This window comes from Clinocottus analis, unplaced genomic scaffold (assembly GCF_023055335.1).
Source record: "Clinocottus analis isolate CAN_PGR_092001 unplaced genomic scaffold, fCliAna1.0.p SCAF_42, whole genome shotgun sequence".
In the NCBI taxonomy this organism is placed as follows: Eukaryota; Metazoa; Chordata; class Actinopteri; order Perciformes; family Cottidae; genus Clinocottus; species Clinocottus analis.
The window spans coordinates 26,482-32,500 of record NW_027176176.1 but is presented as its reverse complement, the minus strand read 5'-3'; the positions used below and the strand labels follow the sequence as shown (position 1 = coordinate 32,500).

At 37.2% G+C, this 6,019-nt stretch overlaps 1 protein-coding gene across 5 annotated transcripts in view; it reads right to left on the bottom strand.

Annotated features, from left to right (window-relative positions):
* The window catches only part of plekha6 (pleckstrin homology domain containing, family A member 6), a 65,974-nt gene that overhangs the window by 44,350 nt on the left and 15,605 nt on the right, over positions 1-6,019 (bottom strand). The window lies entirely within an intron of this gene.

Sequence of the window (6,019 nt, the reverse complement as noted above, 5' to 3'; positions counted from 1 at the left end):
AAGATCTTAAGATAATGTTTATGAGATGTATTCATCACTGTACTTAATACAAATAATTACAATCATGATTTCTAGTTGATGCGTCTTCAAGGGATCAGAGGTGATTGTAAATGTGGCCTATGATTAGCACATTGGAATTACTGTCACAATAAAGGTCAAATAATTAACAGATAATCAATAATTGAATTATGGCATGGCTCTGATAAAACATTCCTGTACAAAATGCATTAAAATGTCAACAAAATAGACCAAATGTTTCAGTGGTACTTTAAAATAATTACACGCTATTTTTCATTAGTTAAGCATGAGTAAACACTAACATTTATAAACATGTATAAACATAATCTGCAATTGAAAAACACAGTTATACATGTTATATTCTTGATAATTAAGTTTGACTATTATGTGTTTCATAATTGAGTTTTCATACTTTATAAATGATGGATTCCTCATTTAAAATCAGTAACATATAATGCAAACCAATTATTAAAAATGATGCAATAATGGCTAATATGTGCTTTATAAACGTGTTTTAATATTGCAATTCATGATGAATTTAGGTTGTTACTAAGCTCCAAGCCTCTTTTTAGGTTTCAGCTTGAAAATGACATACAAACTAAAACGTCTGTGTCTCTGCGACCACTAGAGCTATTTGAATAATCTTGGAGTTAATAAACAAGTATAATGTTAAGTTTTGCTCAGATGTGTAAATATCAGTCTAAGTGTTACTGGTTAAGAGTAAATGAAGATGACACACAGAAAGGAATGTAAAGTTTTCAGGTCCGCCTAGAAAAAAAGCACTTTTAGCATGATTTTTACCTTGAAATGATGCGTTTGTAAACTTTTAAATTCTTCCAAATCCTACCTCAAAGTTTTAACATCATTTTTGCATTGTTTTACTTTGATAAAGTGAAGCAGAACAAAGTTAGAGAGGATTTAGTACAGAAAAAAGTCAGGCAAGGGCTCACATTTGTAACATTTGGTCACATTTGGAGAAGAATAAATTAAAGAATTTCAGATTTTTATTTATTTTTTTAAATTCATAAAACAACCAATATTTCCCTTTAAAATAAAAGAAGCACACAAATTAACAATTATCAAACTGTAAAATAAAGGAAAGCAGTATTTGCTGATTGTACTGCAATAAAGCGGTTCATGTTTCTGTGCTCTTTGGCTCATCTCTCTGGTTCTTTGAGCTGGAAGGATGTTAAAGGTCTGGAATCTGTGTGGAATTGTCTTGCTTCTGGACATCTGGATTTTTCTGATAGCACCAAGCTAAGGGCTGCTGGTTCTGGAAACACGCTGATTTTAGGCTGATTTTGTGGCTTTTAGTTTGTTGTATACTTTTTTAATTATCTTTCTTTCTGTTTGAGTTTGTTTTAAATAGCTGACTGATTCTTGTAGCAAATGCTTTGGTGTTTAATTTGGTGTATAACATCAATATATTTTCTTGTGATTTATATGTTGTTGTTTTTTGCAAAAAATATGTAAAACACCCGTACATGGGTGCCATGGTTTTTAAAAGGTTAAGTTAGTTAGAGACCAGCTTGCTATCACCTGGGTTGGTCTACTTACTCAGGTGTTGACTCAGGACCTCGAGTTAGAGACCAGCTTGCTAGCGGAGTAATCCATCATTTAGAAGGTATGATAATTAGGGCCGGGCAAAGTTGAACAAATTCAATAATGAAGTGAAAACTAGTGTATTGCACGCTTTTATTTTAAAGTAATGTTACCAGAACAATACAACAGGCACTCTGGAGCAACAGCCAGTTAACACATTCATTAGTTGGAATGCTGCAAGCATTCCAACTAATTCCAACAGTTTTTTTTTTTTTTTTACTTTTTTTTTCTTCTGTTGGACTGGACACTGTGGCGGGCCGGGTCGTATGTTTGACACCTCTGATTTAGATGATGCAGTTTTCCTTTCAACTTTTCCAATTATACATTTAAACGACAAGGATTTTCAACAGTTCAATTAAATGACTTTGAACTGTAACATTTTTCAGCAGGTATTTTGCCTTTTCTATATTTTCAGTAATGATTTGCTATTTATTTATATATTCATCTATTCCGCTATTTTCAGCTATATTAATATATTCAGCTATTTTTACACATATTCAGCTATTCTTTCATTTTCAAATATATTTAGCTATATTTAGCTAATTTAAGCTATATTCCACTATGTTCAGCTATATTCAGCTACTTCTTTCAAATATTTCAGCTATAAGCTTCAGCTTTTTGCATTCCAACGCATTTTCAGCAGGAAATGCTCTTTCTAGTTATTATTCTATTTCTTCCATCCGTATTTTGGACCTCTTCAAGTCTTTCATATTTTCAGCTACAGAAAAAAGTTCAATTATAAAAATATTCAGTTACCTAAGGACACGATGGCTAAGACCTTTCATATTTCAGACTTTTCAAATCTTTGAATTATTAAGCTTTTTATGATTTTTTTTATAATTTTTTTTTTATAATGGGACCCAATGGGGAAATCTTCAAATCATCTTCAACTTCAAACGTTTACAGTTTCTTCATACATTGAGCTTGAGACAATATTTAAAATTCCACATGTTGACAAAACCTTTAGCTATTAATCTACGCTTTTACATTTTTCATATTTTCTCAAATTTTAAAATTATTCAGCTTTTTATCCAAAAAAATGAATGGTTTCCAATGAAGAACATCTTCAAATCCGCTTTCAACTCTTCAACTTCAAAAGGTAAAGGCTCTGTCATGCCTTCAACTAGAGACACCATTCCACCTTTAAAATGTTGACAAAACGTTTAGCTGTTATTGTATTACTCATCTTTTTGATATCTTCTATATTGTTTTAACTGTCGGCGTTTTCGTTTTATAGTTTTTCCGCACCTTTTCTGTCTTTCTCATTATTGTGTGTTGGGCAGCTCACAGCGGTGACGTAATACTCAAGAGCGAGAGCACTTGGCGATACACATATTTTAAACTTGCTCTCTACTCCAAACCGTATACTCTTTGGACATAATTTATAGCTCAAAACGTTGGAAATCTTGTCTTCTGCCGTAAACTGCGGTCGATAGGAATCCAACAGATAAGACGTGTTGACGTCCGACTGAATGGGAGAGCCGGTCCGTCCCCAGCAGCAGCCCTTTGGTCTGTGCATCTACAGGCAGCACGTAAGCGGCCGCACACGCGAACGGGTCGCGCACATGAACGGCCGTGCTCGCGCGTGAACGGCAGCACACGTAAACGCCCACTAACGTGAAACGGCCGCGCGTGTAAACGCTCGCCAACGGGTGCGCCCGCGCCTCAACGGCCGCGCGCGTGAACGGCCGCATTAACGTGTTATTATGGTCGCGTGCACGTTCGTGTGTGTGTGCGCGCGTGTGTGCAGGTCACTTTGGTTATAGACGTCAGGATTAACAGCGTCACTGACGTTCACGTTCTGAGGTTTAACAGATGGTTTTGTAGACACTCAATAATATCAGGTGTCTCACCAACTGCGCCTGTGGATCAGTGGTTAGCAACTCTGTCTTAGAGGCAAAGGGTCAGTGGTTCTAATCCCACCTATGGCAGACTTCAATTTTTAAAAAAAAACTTTTTTTTTCTTCTGTTGGCGGGCCAGGTCGTATGTTTGACACCCCTGATTTAGATGATGCAGTTTTCCTTTCAACTTTTCCAATTATACATTTCAACGACAAGGATTTTCAACAGTTCAATTAAATGACTTTGAACTGTAACATTTTTCAGCAGGTATTTTGCCTTTTCTATATTTTCAGTAATGATTTGCTATTTATTTATATATTCATCTATTCCGCTATTTTCAGCTATATTAATATATTCAGCTATTTTTACATATATTCAGCTATTCTTTCATTTTCAAATATATTTAGCTATATTTAGCTAATTTAAGCTATATTCCACTATGTTCAGCTATATTCAGCTATTTCTTTCAAATATTTCAGCTATAAGCTTCAGCTTTTTGCATTCCAACGCATTTTCAGCAGGAAATGCTCTTTCTAGTATTTAAATACACTTGTCACTTACACTCACATTCCATGCAATTTATTTTAACTTTAAACTCTACTCAATTGTAAATACTCATGCTGGCATTTATTGCACTCTGCTTATTGTTAAATGTTCTTTTTGTGATATTGTTAAATGTTCAGTGTGATGCACCTGCCACCAGGACAAATTGATTGTATGTGTAAACATAACATACTTGGCAAATAAATGATTCTGATCAACGCGCTAATGACGCGTTAACTTGCTGAGCTCTAATGATAACCCATTCATGAAATGCAAAACAGTCAAGCTTATAAATCAAGAATGAAACATTTATAACTGTATTTCTGATTTGCATACCAATGAGTGTAAATATTGGAACAATGCTTTATGAATTATAAATTAAGTGTTTATCCATGCTTAACTGATGCTAAATAGTGTGTAGTTATTATGAAGTGCTACCGTTCCAGTTGCATTACTCCAGTTTTTTTAAGTATCAATTTATCTCTGGGCTGCATTGTTATTGAGAATCTCATCTTGTGTTATGTAAAATGATATAGGAGAGCAGGTTATTAATTAAGATTATCTTAGAGTGTTTTCTGTTCTGAGACTGCAGCCAGCATTACCATGGTGATGCAGAGCCGGGCTTCAGCCCAAAGTCAGCTCAGTGACCCATTAATCTGCAAGTGAATAGTGAATGCACATTCACACATCTTCACGCATGCACACACCAAACCCTCCACTCATTACACACACACACACGCACACACGCACACACACACACACGCACACACACACACACACACACACACGCACACACAGGTGTTTGTGTGGCCCGTCCACCGACCTTCCTTTAGGGACTTTTTGCTGTCTCTACACTCACTGGTCAGCATTCACGTGGATTACACAGGAAGTGCTGTCCTGAGACATCTCTGAATTGTAGTGCATTCATGTTTTAGGCGCTATAGCTCCAGAGTTTCATAAGAAGACACTGCAGCATATTAGAAAGGTAACAACACAAACTCATATTATTTAAAATGTGTCAACCCAGCAAACCAATAACGCCAATAATTATTTAATGATGCATTAACCACACTTTTTTTGTGCGTTGGGAGGGGCTTATCACAGGTGCTGCACTTTAAATCTTTCCAGATGGTATAGTTCAGAACTGGCATCTTAGGGCTCTCCCAGTCGGCCCGCCTGAGGTCAATCAAACATGAAAAATAAATAAATAAGATAAACGCCACAAATTCATATGCAACAACACTGCTTTTAATTTGAAGAGGATGTATGTATGTGTGCACTCGCTTACTACACTGACCGGCAGTGTTGCCGCTTCACAAAGCGCTCACAGGCGGTCAGGCTCGCAGGCGGTCAGGCTCGCAGGAGCCTTGCTGCAGGCTCCAAGTCCAGACTGAACAATAATCGCGCATGCGCAAAGCCGCTGCTGATCCTGATGTTGTTTCTCTTTGGATATACCTACATGAGAACAAACATTCTCAGTGATGTAGTTCCACAAATCCAGATCCTCACTGATACCTGTCAGCTGTCCTTCACATCTCCACCCCATTCAACCAGACGTCAGCACACTTGTTCAAGTCAACACAGACTGGACTTTTACCAACGAGGAAGAAAAATTTAACTGAAAACATGAAAAGCACTTGTCCCTCACAGGGACCCTTACTACTGAACATGGACCAAAGAAGGAGTGGTTTGTCCCTCACAGGGACCCTTACTACTGAACATGGACCAAAGAAGGAGTGGTTTGTCCCTCACAGGGACCCTTACTACTGAACATGGACCAAAGAAGGAGTGGTTTGTCCCTCACAGGGACCCTTACTACTGAACATGGACCAAAGAAGGAGTGGTTTGTCCCTCACAGGGACCCTTACTACTGAACATGGAACAAAGCAGGAGTGGTTTGTCCCTCACAGGGACCCTTACTACTGAACATGGACCAAAGCAGGAGTGGTTTGTCCCTCACAGGGACCCTTACTACTGAACAAAGTGTTAATGTTGTCCCTGATAAAAGACAAAT